The 16,843-nt window shown below is 43.4% G+C and overlaps 1 pseudogene; it reads left to right on the forward strand.

The window, feature by feature from the left end:
- Positions 1–16,475, forward strand: part of LOC136626718 (zinc finger protein 585A-like) — a 41,613-nt pseudogene extending 25,138 nt beyond the window's left edge.
- The last annotated feature ends 368 nt before the right edge of the window (positions 16,476–16,843 follow it).

A 16,843-nucleotide genomic window follows, 5' to 3' on the forward strand; every position in this document is an offset into this window, starting at 1 on the left:
TTGTAATTCCATGGCTTGTTTCCTTAGGTGGCTACAATCGACTTAATTGTGGGCATGTTTATTGTGTCATGAGTCTAGCGCAGGACTGGAATCTCGTGTTGTGGCCACTTACTGGAGGGTAGTGTGGTCCAGGATTAGCCGAGGTCTGGTACACAAGATAGTGGTGCAATACAGCGGGTTTAGGCAGAACAATAGTCAGGTGGTATAACCGAGGTCTGGTACACAAGATGGCGGTGCAGTACAGCGGATTTAGGCAGAAGAATAGTCAGGTGGGATAGCCGAGGTCTGGTAAACAGGAACAGTCTTCTCTAGTAGGGAGCAGGTAAAGATGGAGCAGGTTTATAGGCTGAGGTACTGAGCACAATAAACACACAAGGCAGTAGGGAAGGGGGCCAGGTTTATATAGGAGACTAATTGGGGAAGTACAAAACACGGGGTGGACTAGACAGGGAAGACATGGACCCAAGACATGGAACGGGGAACACAAGAGTAGGAATCCAGGGAGCTATACAACATGCTGAATAGTTCAGTATGAAGGGCTGCGGCTCGGGGTGCAGGAGGGGGCAGGTCCTGACACATGACAGCCATGGGGCTCCTAATTAATATGGCATGGTGAGAGGCATCATGGGAGGTGGAGCAGTAGTGGAGGACCCACTGGTCTGCTTGTTGCTGCTTGTATCAGATATGATTATATGCCACCACAGACGGCTCAAATGAACAAAATGGCAGTGTCACTTATATGGAACAAAACTGAAGAGAGGTGACAGAGGAGCACAGCCGTACACGGCGGGAATGCTGGGAGAATTCTAGTAGTGATAACCGATCACAATGATAACTAATCAATATTTAGGGCTCTCTACATGTACATTACACACATATACATAGTAACATAGTATGTTGGGCTGAATGAAGACAATGCCCATCTAGTTTAGACTGTTTCAACCTTCCCACCACCCCGTTGGTCCAGAGGAAGGCAAAAATAATCTCAACAAGCCAATTGAGCTCATTTAGAGGAAAAAAATCCTTCCCAACTCCATAATGGCAGCCAGAGTAATCTCTGGATCAACATTTGAAAGTTCCTACCTGACTCCATGTAAGGAAAATCTATGTGTTTATCAAAGAGAAGACCCTCACAGATTTCATATAGAAGTCTGGACCCAGGAGAAATACATATCACACCAGCCTGTGCGGTATCAAATGATTTCTAATTTATTCTAAGGTGTATGCAGTTTATATACCATAAATGACATCACAGGAAAAGTACATACCTCCAAGATTAATAAGAATACATGATAGGCTAAAACTAAAATGATTAACATAAGTTACATTTTTTAAGGTGTTACTATAACATACAATGAAACAGTTATGAATTGAGTGAGAAGGAGTGCAGGAGGGGGTCTGAGAGACTGTCTTATCTCCTGTCTGTCTGTCCCAGTACCATGCACAGCTATAGAAAGTTTTTGTTTAACCCCTTCACTACTTATACTAGCATCATGCTATATTCTTCTAGTCTACAATCCAATAAAAGAACAATTAACTGATACATTGATCTACAATTTTCTTAACACTCCAAGACCCGGATCAACAACCCTCTGGTCATCTAATGTCTATATCCTGTGATATCATAGCGCTCTAGAAACACGTCTAGTCCCCTCTTAAACTCCTCTATGGATTTTGCCATCACTACATCCTCAGAGAGTTCCACAGTCTCACTGCTCTTACAGTAAAAAACCCCCTTCTATGTTGGTGATGAAACCTGCTTTCCTCTAGACGTAGCGGATGCCCTCTTCCTACCGTCACAGTCCTGGGTATAAACAGATCCTGGGAGAGATCCTTGTATTGTCCCCTCATGCACTTATACATGGTTATTTGATCACCCCTTAGCCGTCTTTTTTCCAGGGTGAATAATCCCAGTTTTGATGCTTCTCTGGGTATTCCAGTCCCTTCATTACGTTTATTAATTTAGTCGCCCTTCTTTGAACCCCCTCAAGCACTGCAACATCTTTCCTGAGCACCGGTGTCCAGAACTGTGCGCAGTATTCCATGTGGGGCCTGACAATTACCTTACATAGTGGGAGGATAATGTTCTCGCCCCCTAAACCTCTTTTAATGCACCTCAAGACATTATTTGCTTTTGCAGCAGCTGACTGGCATTGATTGCATCTCCCTTTGTGTACATTATACACATATATAGCTCCCACTGTCTCACACATGCGCTTGGCACTGCTCCTCCGTCTCACACACACGCTTGGCACTGCTCCTCCGTCTCACACACACGCTTGGCACTGCTCCTCCGTCTCACACACACGCTTGGCACTGTTCCTCCGTCTCACACATGCACTCAGCTCCGCTCCTCTATCTCACACACACTCGTCCCTGTTCCTCCATGCTCGGCTCTGCTCCCCCATCTCGCACACACTCGGCTCCACTCCTCCATCTCACACACGCTCAGCTCTGCTCCATCCACTCTCTGAATATATCCTCCCACAGCAGAGTCCTGCATCCACTGAGCGGAGACCTGGTCATGTGACCCCTTGTCTCCTCCCACACACTGATCACATGACGGTGACATCATCACAGGTCCTGTAAGCACAGAACAACCCCACGGCTCCTGTCCGGCTGCAGGTGGAGGTATGTGGGGGTCACAGCTTCCCCTTGTGGAGACCCCACGGAGGTGCAGGAGATTAGCAGCCATGTAACGCTCCTCTGGGGAGTCTGGGATGTACATAGGAGATGGTGCAAGGCCTCTGCAGCGCCTCCTATTGGCAGGCCTGTAACATGACTGGGAATAGAAGCCTCCGGAAGGCAGAGAACATCTCCAGCTACAATCAGGATTATTCGGCCTCCACTACAAATTCGCTTTCTACAATCCGTACAAAATCCCCCCAGAAGAATATAAATAAGTGACACAACTGATAGAACAAGCGCTTTCCCCAAATCCCCACAAAATTACCCTTTTTCTGCCTCCTGCCACATGCCCTGATCAATGTTTTTAAACAATCACTTTTTATTGTATAGTAAACTTATAAAAAGCATCAGAAAACACCTGATCCAGGTAACCAATAAGCTGTTGGACTCGCAGGTCCTCGTCAGAACAGTAAAAGAAATAGCTTTAAGTCCATACATGACCGTAGCAGAGCAGTCTGAATTCTCTGTAGAGCAGAGTATATTACGGGATACATAATTATTGCCAAACTTTAGAAGAAAACAGGAAAGGGAAGAGGAGAACCATTAACGAGAGGACTTACATGAATGAGCTAAGCTGAACGTGACTCTTGGACATGTGCTATTCAGCATTTTTATGCTAGCTTTGTTTATCTTGTTATTTTTACCAAGGCGACCAGAATTTCAAAAAATTATCTCTTGTACCCAACTCCCAGGCAGCGATTTCCTCAAAGCAGAGTAGCTATGACATCCTATCTCTCCATTGGGCTTCTGATGGGACCTCTTTCTCTCTCCAGTAGAGTAGGATGAGGAGTTTCGTAGCCAGAAAGTTTTAATGCTTGGACATTGCTACTATGTGTAGGATTGTCCCCCCTTGTGCTTCGCACCTCCAACAGATATCAGACTGTGTAAGATTACCTCTGTATAAAGTGGTGGGCGTTTTGTACCACCTAGTGAGAATTTTATAGGAGTTCTCCTGAATGCGATCGCATCTAGAGAATCCATGCAAATCATTCAATATTTACTTAGCTTCATATTTGCTGAATTTGGCACCCAGGTCTCTCCCCCATTCGCTGAGGAACCACAGTTTGTCAGAAGAGGATTTTAGAAGAACTTTCCTTGTATGGCTGTGTTACTGGTTTCTTGGGTTTGGTCAGGAGAGAAAGATAAATCTTGAAGCAGAGATGGTCTCTTACTTTTCTGTGACAAGTCCTCTGGAATTTCCTCAAAGAGTTGCGGATGTCCACTGTTCCTACAAAATTTGGTGGGTTATTTGGAATAAGTGTGTTATTTTGATTTAAGTTAGTTAGTTCGGTACTTTTAATGATGTCATGGATTGTTAAGGCATTGAGTTTTGACCATGAGGCAATTGTGTTTAGTGGACTATTAGGTAGAATGGAGGGAATCATTGAGGCAGGGGTCATTGGAAGGAGAGTAAGACGATCTAACGACACCAGGAGTAGGAATCTTAAGACCTTAATCGTGCCTCTTGTAATTGGGCTCAAGGTTTCCTTGGGAAGGAATCATTGGACCATAGAAGGAATTGATTATCTGGTCCAAATAAGGATTTCTCTAAATTGGTCAGGGGTAAATCTGACTTGGGGTCTACCAAAGAAATCCATCTGGATATGTGTATCACACTATAACATAAATGTAAGTTTGGAAGGCCAAAAACTCCTTTTGGTCATTTTTGGGATATGTGCTCAAAGGCTTAGCGTAGCTTGTGATTGTTCCAGACAAATTTCCTAAAGAGTTGATGTATCTGGGAGAAAAATAAGCCAGGCACTTCTATTGGCCTCCGAGACTTCTCCAGAGCAGTACCTGACCTCTGGAACGCACTACCCCAAACTATCCGGGCAATCCCTGACACACAAAACCTCAGGCACTAAAAATGCACCTTTTTAGAGAGGCATACCATATCCCCTAAACCAAACCCCTCTGTACTCTGCCTGATAACATGCTCCTTGTCCCATTGATTGCAATCCCTGCTAGCCACAATCAACCGCCCCCTGCAGTCACAATTTGACCATTGTCCATGTGTATAGCATCTCGCACTCTACAGCTCGCCATATCTTGCACAGCTCCAGACCCTTTACCTTCTGTATCGCCTCATTAAGAAAAGTCAGTAGAAAAATCTGTAAGGCCGGTTTCACACGGGCGACAAAATCGCATGATTTTCTTGTGATGCAACAGTGCCACAATTCGCATGTATGTAAAGACCATGCTTTCCAATCAGTTTCTTTTCATTAGTAATGTTTTGTAGCCTTCAACATTGCGAGGGGAAAAAAATTGTGGGTTACTAAACATTACCACGATTTGCAATGTTTTGTAGCCCATGTTTCCCTATGAAACGCGGTTTCGTGCAGTGTGATGCAACTTTTACAGTGGGAAATCCTACCATAAAAGCCCTAAACTAAGCCCTAGCTGCATAAAAAAAAAAGAATACAACCCCTCTCAAGTGCTGTCAGCTCCCCGCACGTCTTCCCTCAAGCATCGGCAGACTTGCTTGAAATTTTCTGTCATCGCTTCTTGGATTGGAGGTTCAGATTCCCCACCTCTAGGAAGCACTGGCTGTGATTGGTTCTCTCTATGGCTTGATACTGTCAAAGCTGATACTGGCATGGATATCAACCAATTGAAAGAAGCAGTACAAAACCGAAAAGCATGAAGAGAGCCTTTAGAATCGCTGAGCTTCCGGAAACGGCTAACAACAACAGCAAGCTCGTTGGAGCAGGTCCCTCACCCCTACTGTTTCCATCAATTGATTACTTCATGTAGCCGTGGCTTTGTTTGTTCTCCCCTGCTTTGTAAGCACTGCGGAATATGTTGGCACTATATAAATAAAGATTATCATTATTAGCACTGCTTGTAATGTGTATATAATATAAGGCAGTATATAAGTAGAAAGTCGTTGTTTCCTACCCATCCATAATAAAAATAGGAGGTTTAGTTGTTGGAGCTGAGTTTTAAGAAGGGTGTGTAATTCACGGCAAACAGGAGAGCAGGGTTAGAGGTTAAGACAATACCCAAATACTTAACACTTGAGGGGCCATCTGAAGGCATAATGCTTCTGCAGCAATGTAATGGTGTAGTCTGATTCTGAGAAGTTCAGAGCTTCTGATTTTAAAGTTAGAAAGTTTGGCAAAAAGGTCAAAAATCTCAAGATTAGCTACTGTTATAGATGTTGGCGCATGGTCTAATACTGTAATCAAACCAATGTCTGCTGTGGTGATGGTTTGTATAAATTTCCCTAAAATTAAAAAAGTCAATTCTGTGGAAAGTGGAGTGAATATGCGAGAAGTAGGGGTGCTCTCTCGCTTCTGGGTTCAAAATTGTCCATGTATCTTGAAGGTTTTTGCGGGGTCTAAGAAGTATTTGAGGAGGTGTCTGTTGAAGGTTCGATTGCCAAATTAAAATCTCCTCTGACTACCACCAGGCTCTCTGCAAAATCTGTGAATCTAGTGTGAACATGGAATAACCAAAGGATCTGTTTTTTTTTTGTTTTTGGGCATAAAGATAGATGATCGAATCCTTCAGAAAAATATATCTGCCATTGGGCTCCATTTCTGTAAGTGTAGGTATGGAAGGGATATTTTTCCCAATTGCTATCAAGACACCTCTTGATGCTGAGGAAGGTGTGTTGTGCATGAAATTGGGCCATGGTCTAGGTCTTCATTTTGCTCGGAAGTAACTGAGGTGCATTTCATGTCTGAGTCTTCCAAATCCTGATCAGGTATGTCCGACTGGCCTGGGGTTAGTTCTCCATGTCTCTGGCTTCTGGACAACAGCAGGATGTCACAGGATAGATGGAGATGGAGATTTACAATGTTTTTGTAAAAAAAAAAATTAAAAAATTCAAGCTGCTGGACTCCACATGAAATAATAAAAAATAGAGTATGTTCATCTCTACTCAGCCCCCCAGGGCTGAGTAGAGGTGAACTCCTGGCATCAGTGCTATTATCCTGGGTGGCATGATGCCAGGAGTTTGGGACAATGATGCTGTGGACTGTGGTTGCAGCAGTCACCTGACTTTCGCCACACGGTATAAATGTAATTGTTAGTCTATCTATGTTTCAGGGTCTTGGTCCTGGTATTAAGTTTCCAATTCTTCTTTTATAATTTTGGAATCTGGTGTTGGATTTGGATTGGCATCCATGTGGGAATGTCAAGTGGAGGGATACCCAGTTTCTTCAAAGTGTTTTTAAGGTCATCTGGGAATCTGATGGAGATCTCTTAACCGACTGTGGCTAGGCCAAACAAGAAGAGCCATTTCACGGGAAGCCTCCTTGCAGAGCCTCTGTCGGGGGTTTGAGTATGTGGCTTTTGGCCAGTGTATATGTAGCGATATCTTGGTATAATAAAATCTTGTTGTTTTCTAATAGAATTTCCTGACATTCGCAGCCTTTTGAAGAATAGCTGAGGTGTCTACGTAGCTAGGCAAGCCGCAGATGACATCTGGGGGTGGTTCTGAGGGTGAGGGTCGAGGGCCCTATGGATACGCTCAATTATGCTGTGAGCTCTCTCCTTCCCCGGTAAGAACTGGAAAATTTGTGAGGCAGCAAATTTAAAGGTTTTAGTTGCTGTGGTTTGGGGAAGGCCTCTAAAGCGGATATTTATCCATCTGCTTCTGTATTCTTTGTCTTCCAATGATAACAGAGCTTGGGTTAGATGGTCTTATTGTGCTAGTAAATTGATCTGGGATTGCTTTACTGTGTCGTAGGAGTTCCTGGTGAGAGTTCTCCAATTCTTTGACTCTTCGACCAATATGTTTGACATCCAGTTTAATATCAGCGAGCTCTATCAGAACCGGGAAAAGGATTGGGCCAATATTTTTATAATAAATGAGCATGAAATTGGGCCATGGTCTAGGTCTTCATTTTGCTCGGAAGTAACTGAGGTGCATTTCATGTCTGAGTCTTCCAAATCCTGATCAGGTATGTCCGACTGGCCTGGGGTTAGTTCTCCATGTCTCTGGCTTCTGGACAACAGCAGGATGTCACAGGATAGATGGAGATGGAGATTTACAATGTTTTTGTAAAAAAAAAAATTAAAAAATTCAAGCTGCTGGACTCCACATGAAATAATAAAAAATAGAGTATGTTCATCTCTACTCAGCCCCCCAGGGCTGAGTAGAGGTGAACTCCTGGCATCAGTGCTATTATCCTGGGTGGCATGATGCCAGGAGTTTGGGACAATGATGCTGTGGACTGTGGTTGCAGCAGTCACCTGACTTTCGCCACACGGTATAAATGTAAGCCAGCACTGGGGCAGTGGTAGCCACTCAGCTACATCCAGCGAGGTTGAGTAGGAGTGAGTTCTTTATTTTACGTGGGGCCCAGGAGGTAGAATTTTTTTTTTGTGAAAGTGAGTTTCAGTTGACCGTATTGCAGACATATTTCCGAATTTGTGATACGGACGTGTGTTCTGGCCGACCATGGGTTAACGAACCTAAATCAGAGCATCATAGGTCCCAATAATGCTCCGAGGTTGGATCAATAAACCCAGCAGTAAAAAGCACATTATTTGCTTAGTTATTGTAGTTGTCATCTTTAGGTACATGCACATGGATGGGATGGCCAAGTGCTCACGATTTGGGGTGCAACTTTTTAAATGTCTGTGCGTATGTATCCTCAGAGCAGAATTACATTGGCGCACATGCAAGATTGGTCTAATAAACTCGGATATGAACTTACAACCTGCATTCTTTCCTTTTTTGAATTTAAAAAAAGGCATTGCTGCACATGAGATGTTCACATGTGTGAAAATAGCACGTTGTTCAAATAGTAAAAATAGAAAACCACCATGCCTCATATAAACATCGCTCAGCACGCCAGTGTGGGGCAAATTTTTTTAGTTCCATAGAAAATAATGAGCGATATCACCCAAAATAGGAAGGTGCTGCGATCTCTCGATCTCTAACTTTTGGTCCAAGAAAATAATAATCGCTTGTGTAAATTAACCCATATAAAAAAAATTTTACACGCGATTTGTATGCATCTCGCAACGCACAGAAATTTGTCTCATCTTCTCTCCATTTAGGATCCTCAGTTGATATATTCTATATCAGATAGTATTTCTGATTGACCCGACAAGGGTGGAGAGAAACCGGGACAAGATGGCGGAGAGTATATTCAACCTCACCCTAGAGATACTCTTCCAGCTTACAGGAGAGGTGAGAGATTCTGGGGATGACGTCACGTTCCATCAATCTTATCTATGTCAGTCTCTGGTTACATCTACAGAAGAGGATTTACTGCAGATTCATCATAAATGCCGGGGAAAATAATAGAGCCGGTTGTTCTGGTAGAATGACGGAAACCCAACAGATCTACTATAAGGCAATTGGAGGTTGTTGGAGGTCATTATTGTCTGTCCTCAAACAGAACCAAAACTCTGATCATTTTGTTCTTCTGCTCCTGTGACTGAGTAGAACAATGGAGATAATGAACACAGCTGTGAGGAGAATCTTACTAATTGTTGGACATAACTGGAGACTAGAGATGAGCGAACGTACTCGTTACGAGTACTTGCGCACCCGAGTACCGCCATTTTCGAGTACTTCAGTACTCGCGTGCAAAGATTCGGGAGGCGGCGTGGCGGCACGGGGGGTAGCAGTGGGGAGTGGGGGGGAGAGGGAGAGAGAGAGGGCTCCCCCCTGTTCCCCGCTGCTACCCCCGCACCGCCACGCCTCTCCCCGCCCCCCGGCGCCCCCCGAATTTTTGCGCGCGAGTACTGAAGTACTCGAAAATGGCGGTACTCGGGTGCGCAAGTACTCGTAACGAGTACGTTCGCTCATCTCTACTGGAGACATGAAGGGCTCTGGGAATGTCTGCAGGGATATTTATGGATGTATCTCCCCATAAATAGGAATACACGGTAGTGAAGAAGACTTCTAGTGATGGCTGTCAGGCCCCGGTGTCTGATGGATGGGGAAGACCCCTGAGACCAATCATAGGGCCTCCACCTCACCCCCCGATACTGGAGGAGATCAATGAGCAGAAGATCCTAGAACTCACCAACAAGATGATTGAGCTGCTGACTGGAGAGGTGACGCTGCTGGGAATGCTGGGACATTATACAGTAACGCTATGGCGGTATAACTTGTCTGGGTGATGACGGTATCATTGTGTTTTCAGGTTCCTATAAGGTGTCAGGATATCACTGTCTATTTCTCCATGGAGGAGTGGAAGTATTTAGAAGGACACAAGGATCTGTACAAGGACATCATGATGGAGGACCACCAGTCCCCCCCATCACCAGGTAATAGACAGGACTAAATCAATATGGCCTTTATTATTTGTATGTAGAGAATGAATTCAGTGGCTGTCTGTGTTTTCTGCAGGTAGATCCAGTAAGAGAACAGCAGCGGAGAGATGTCACCATCCTCTTCTTCCACAGGATCATCAGGTAAATGGAGAGAAGGTCTCATGAAATCTCCCCTCTGGTCTGTAGGACGGCTGGGAAGGTCTTGTGTTCAGTCTTATTATATGACTGAGACTTGTGTAATGAGAAAGCTTTAGATGGCGGGATTACAGCCGACCGCAGACATTAGATCTCCACATCTTATCACTATTTTCTGGTTCTGGAGACTTCTGGTTGGAATAAAGAAGCAACAGGTTGGAGTTATACAGGAGACCTGCAGCTATTTGGCCCAGATCACTACTGCTGCCATGTCATTCCGGCTCCTCATACTAATTAATGACCTTTTCTGGCCATAAAAAAACTTCCACACAACTTCTCCAACTGTGTGATGACTTTTACAATATTTATTTCACAGCTGGTGAATCCGGATGAAGATCTGATCCATATTGATGCTACAGACACACATGTGAGGGGGAATCAGCCGTGTAAGGAGGGGATTCCTATAGATGACCCCCCAGGTGAGGCTACATGTAGAGAAGAGTCCGTGTTGTCAGAGTTTTCAGCTGTATATTCCCTTATTCAACCAAAGACAATGTTAAGCATTTTTTTCATTATTCGCTGCTCAAAAAAATTAAGGGAACATTTCAACCACATGAAGTAGAAAACTATCAGTCCCGCACATGGAGAATCCAAAAGGTTATTTTTTAATCCATGTTAAAAAATGGACACAACCAAGAGAAAGAATGTGCACCCTATGACACGTTTCGGGCCAACACTTAGTCTTTATTCATAATATATGTGAATCTTCCCTGAACAACAATTTCTGACAATTGAGTCACCCCACATCATACAATCACAGATCCATGGGCGGCCCATGTACCAGCAATATAGTAAAATACCTGCATACACAAATAATACCATCCGTCAGGAAATTAATTGAAACTGGGGTTGTATCACTGGTTTGGTGCATTGGAAATGTGGTTCTAATATACAAAAAAGGGTCAAGAAGAGAGTCTGGTAACTACAGGCCGGTAAGTCTCACTTCAATAATTGGAAAAATGTTGAAGGGTATTCTGCGAGATGCCATCCTGGAATACCTCAAGGAAAACAACGGTATAACTCCTCATCAGCATGGGTTCATAAGGGGTCGATCATTTCAGACTAATCTGATCAGCTTCAACAATGCAGTAAGTTCTAGACTGGACCTGGGAGAGTCTACTGATCTCATATATCTGGATTTCTCTAAAGCATTTGACACAGTGCCGCATAATATGCTGATATATAAAATGAGACAGCTCAGTCTGAGCGAAAACGTGTATCTGGGTAAAGAACTGGCCCTGAGATAGAAAGCAGAGGATGGTTGTTAACTAGTCATACTGTCATTGGGCCACCATTGCTAGTGGGGTGCCACAGGGTTCAGTACTAAGCCGCATTCTGTTCAATATATCAATGACCTGATAGAGGGGCTGCACAGTAAAACGTCAATATTTGCAAACGATAGAAAATTATACAAGATAATTAATACAAAGGAGGACAATATGCAGCTTCAAATGGACCTAGATAAGCTGGGAGCTTAGGTAGAAAAATGGCAAGATAAGTTTAACATTGATAAATGTAAGGTTATGCACATGGGCAGGAGAAAGGGATGTTACCAATATACACTTCAGTAGTTTGGGCTGTGTGTTGATGAATCAGTCAGTCATTCAGTCAGGACATTTCATTTCATATGTACAAATGTCATAAACTATCAGTATAATTGTAATGCTCAAAAACATTAAAATCTGTTTTATTCTTGGCAGATGACGACACCAGGAGCTCAGAGGGATATTTGATATCAGTGGATTGTAAAGTGGAAGATCCTGGTGTCATACAGGATACATATGAAGAGCCTGCCATTATCTCAGATATACCCTCAGTCCTTCACAGCAAAGATCTATCCTCTGGTTCTTCTAAACAGGTTCCATCTTCTGATTCATCACAGACTACTAAGCAAAATAAAATTTACAGAACGGATGTTAGGCATCAAAGAGTTCACACAGAAGAGAAGCCATATTCATGTTCTGATTGTGGGAAGTATTTTAAACGGAAAGTAAATCTTGTTAAACATCAGAAAATTCACACAGGGGAAAGCCTATTTTCATGTTCTGAATGTGGAAAATCTTTCACACGTAGATCTGTTCTTATTACACATGAAAGAATTCACACAGGAGAGAAGCCATTTTCATGTTCAGAATGTGGGAAATGTTTTAGACTGAAATCATGTCTTGATGTACATCAGAGAATTCACACAGGGGAGAATCCATTTTCATGTTCAGAATGTGGTAGATGTTTTAAACAAACAACGAGTCTTTTACAACATCAGAGACTTCACACAGGGGAGAAGCCATTTTCATGTTCTGAATGTGGGAAATGTTTTAACAGTAAATCGGATCTTGTTAAACATCAGAGGATTCACACAGGGGAGAAGCCATATTCCTGTTCTGAATGCGGGAAATGTTTTAAGCAGAAAGTAAATCTTGTTAAACATCAGAATATTCACACAAGGGAGAGGCCATTTTCATGTTCTGAATGTGGGAAATCTTTCACACAGAAATCTGCTCTTATTACACATGCGAGAATTCACTCAGGGGAGAAGCCATTTTCATGTTCGGAATGTGGGAAATGTTTTAGCCTGAAATCATATCTTACTGTACATCAGAGAATTCACACAGGGGAAAAGCCATTTTCATGTTCGGATTGTGGGGGATGTTTTAACCAAAAATCAAGTCTTGTGTTACATCAGAGAATTCATACAGGGAAGAAACCATTTTCATGTTCATAATGTGGTAGATGTTTTAACCAAATATCAAGTCTTGATGAACATCAGAGAAGTCACCCAAGGAAGAAACCATTTTGATATTCTGAATGTTTGGAATATTTTACTTGGAAGTCAAATCCTACTGACTATCAAAAAGCTCAAATGGGAAAGTCCATATTATATGGTAGAATAGCATTAATTATGTTCTGCCATTTTGAGAGTGTCGGGGGGGCGTCTATCCATCCAACGCAAAGCTATTGCCTTGCGGGCGTAGAATAGCGTCTTAGTGAGGAGTATTCTGTCGTGGTATTGCCACTGCTCCTCGTCTAGGATGCCCAGTAGGCACACTGCTGGGTCTTGTGGTACTGGTATACCCATCAGTTGAGTCAAGAACTCTGTTACTTCTCCCCAGTATGCGTGAATGTTAGAGCAACTCCATATTAGATGGTTGAAGTTTGCATTAGGGGCTCTGCATCTATGACATTGGTTTGTGGGAATCCTCTTCATTTTATGCAGTCTGGTCGGGGTCAGATAGCACTGGTGCAGTATATATAATTGTGTCAGTTTGTTGTTTGCTGCTGGTGACACCGCAGTGTACGTGGACATCGCGGTTTCCCAGTCCTCATTAGTGAGAGTGGGGATGAGCTCTTTCCATCTTTCCACCACTGTCATTGGCGTTTCAGGGATCTTGGATTGTAACAGGTGGGTGTATAGTGCCGATATTAGTCCTTTGGGCCCCTGGGTACACAGTATGCCTATTAATGGGTACTGAGAGAAGGGCTGTCTGGGTTCTGGGAATTGTGCTGTTAAGGCGTGCCTAAGTTGTAGGTACCTATAGAAGCCCGTTCTTGGAATTTGGTATAGCTGTTGTAGTTGTTCAAATGAAATTAGCCCTTGGTCGTTGTATAGGTGCTCTAGAGTAGTGATTCCTAGATTTGTCCAGAATTGTTTATCTGGCAGGTTCACTAGGTGTGGTAGTGCTCTGTTGTCCCACAGAGGGGTCTCCAGAGGGGTGCCATTTCGTTTGGTCAGTAGCTTACATGCTTGCCACACATTAGTCACCAGTCTGTGGATGGGTAGCATCTGCTTGGTCAACAGTTCTGGTCTTTCCAGGAGAATCCAAAGAGATGTTTCCGATAGGAAGAACATCAGGTGGCGTTTGGAGTTGGGGAGGGAGGAGCCCGACAGCCAGTGATGGATATATCTGAGCTGTCCTGCTAAATAATAGAGCTTGAAGTCTGGTAGCGCCATTCCTGCCATTTCTTTAGGTCGCTGTAGTGTGTCCATTCGGAGTTTGGCTCTGGTATGTCCCCAAATATATGATATTAGGGAGTTGGTTTTTTAAAGAATTTTTGAGGTATTGTTGTTTCTGCGTGTTCTAGGCAGTACAAGTACTTGGGGAGTATTATCATTTTTATGACATTTATTCTGCCTGCTACCGACAGTGGCAGAGCGCTCCAGGATTTCCGTTTTAATTGTAGGGTTGTCAGTAGGGGGGTGATGTTTAGATCAAGACTCAGGGTATGGTCTCTGGTGATATAGACCCCGAGGTATTTGAACTGGGGGGTAACCTGTAGGTTACAAAATACTTCCCCCGTCTGCCATCCCTCTGGCCTTAAAGGCATATATGCGGATTTCTGCCAATTTATACGCAGGCCTGAAAAATTTCCAAATTGGTCTATTAGGGTGATGGCTAATGGTAGGGTGTTCTTGGGGTCTGACATATATAATATTATGTCGTCAGCGTATAACCCTATCTTATCTTCTCTGGGTCCCACCTGGACACCTCTATACAAGGCGTGTTGTCGGATTCTCAAAGCCAGGGGTTCTATGGCAATTGCGAACAGGAGAGGGGAAAGTGGGCAGCCCTGTCGGGTCCCCCTGTGCAGCAGGAAGGAGGCGGAGGTCAGGACATTCACTACTACCCTAGCCGTCGGTGCCTTGTATAATATAGAGATCCATCTAACAAATGCATCCCCGAATCCAAACCCCCGTAGGGTCTTCATCAAGTATGGCCATTCAACCGAGTCGAATGCCTTGGCTGCGTCTAATGAGGCCAGGGCCCAGTCCGATCCCCACCTCCACCCCACCTGCGTAATCACTTGCGTTCTTCTAATATTGTCTGACGTGGACTTTCCGGGTATGAACCCTGTTTGGTCTGGGTGTATAATGTCTTTTATAGCTTGGTTTAGGCGTGATGCTAGTATTTTAGTAAGGATTTTGTAATCTATGTTCAGTAATGAAATAGGCCTATACGAACTACAGTCTTCTGGGTTTTTTTCCGGCTTTAAGATGAGGAATATGGTGGCTTCTAACATTGATTCTGGGAGCTGTTTTTTATCGAATATATATTCATATAGGGAGAGTAAGTGTGGGGTTATTTCTTTTTTGTATTGTTGATAGACTTCTATCGGTAGGCCATCCGGCCCTGGGGTTTTGTTCTTTGCCATGTCGTTTATTGCTTCCTCAATCTCCTCGATTGTTATGGGGGAGTCTAGTAGGGTCTTATGGTCATCTTGTAATTCTGGGAATATCGTGTCCATTAAATAGAGTTCCAGGTCCCCGGGTGAGTAGTCGGTCCGTGTTTGGTATAGATCATTGTAGTATTGTTGAAATCTGTTCAAGATCTCTTTTGGGTCAGTGGGTATTATTCCTTGGTCTGACTTGACTCTTAATACAGTCTGGGGTGCAGATTCAAAAAAGGATTGTCGGGTGTAGAAAAGGCTCCTCTGGGCCTTTTCTTTTAGGTATATTAAGTAGCTCCTGCCCGTTTGGAGCCATCTGTCTTTTTTGATGTCTGTTGGATCTGCAATATATTCTCTCTCTAGCTGCTGGCATTGTTCTGCTAGTAATTCTTCTCGTGAGGTGGCTCTTTTTATAAAGGAGATTGAGGATCTGAAACATCTCCTGAGATAGGCCTTGAATGCCTCCCATACTAGCATCTTATCTGAGTGTGCCTCGTGTGCCTCATAATAGATTTGAATTTGGTCTGGTATGCGGTCATTAGGGCCGAACAACGAGAGCCAGAATGGGTATATTTTAAGTCTTTTGTGCATAGTCAGACTTGGGTTTTTGAGGGTCAGGCGGATTGGTGAGTGGTCCGAGGTTCCGCGGGGAAGGAACTCTATAGAGTTGACTTTGGGAAATATTGAAGGGGATCCGAATATATAATCAATTCTACCCCCTCCGAGCACCACCCCCGAGTCTGTCCGCAGAGGGATCCATCACCATGTTCATATCCCCCATGCAAAGCCGCAATGCATTTTTAACATTAGAAAGCCCCATAGACACCTGGAAAGAAAAAAACGCAGCAAATTTTCAAACGCTAGTGGGTAGTCGACCTCATTTGGTAGTTTGGCTGTCTGCATGCTGAGGGATAGGTGGTGTACATGCCAGCCTTCCCGTATCAGTAAGTATATGGCCGTTCTCAGAGATTGTTTGTCTGCTTTTAGATTTCCCTTTCAGTGATACTTTTATTAATAAATATTACTAAGAAATCCAACATTAAGTCAAAGCAAAATTACATGTAATACAAGATGATTAAGTCAACTAGAACTCAGATGGCACATCTATACTGTACAATAAGAATATAGAATATTTCACATTAATATATAAACTTGTTACCAATAACTAATAAATGTGTAAAACCTTACATGTTTGTGTTCTATAAATGGTAAGCTATCACCTCAGACCTCAGGAGATGAGAGGGAGCTGGTAGGTGTTATGTGTAGAAATAGTGAGGAGAGAACTACACCAAGGAAACCGGACTTTGTGGAACTAGTTGGGACATCGTCTGGTGTTCAAAAAGATAAATTCATTGGAGATAATCACATCTAACCTATTGCAGCACTAAGACCGACTACAGAGTCTCCCCTCCATCCATCTCATCACTGTAGTTATGTGTATCACAATATACAGGTACGATGTTTCTATTGCTCATAATCAGGATGAGCCATCAGTCCTATCCCAGGGATAGCCGATGCTGGAGGGCGACCACTTTAAAACGGATATTTTTGATAT

This window comes from Eleutherodactylus coqui, chromosome 4 (genome assembly GCF_035609145.1).
Source record: "Eleutherodactylus coqui strain aEleCoq1 chromosome 4, aEleCoq1.hap1, whole genome shotgun sequence".
Taxonomy (NCBI): domain Eukaryota; kingdom Metazoa; phylum Chordata; class Amphibia; order Anura; family Eleutherodactylidae; genus Eleutherodactylus; species Eleutherodactylus coqui.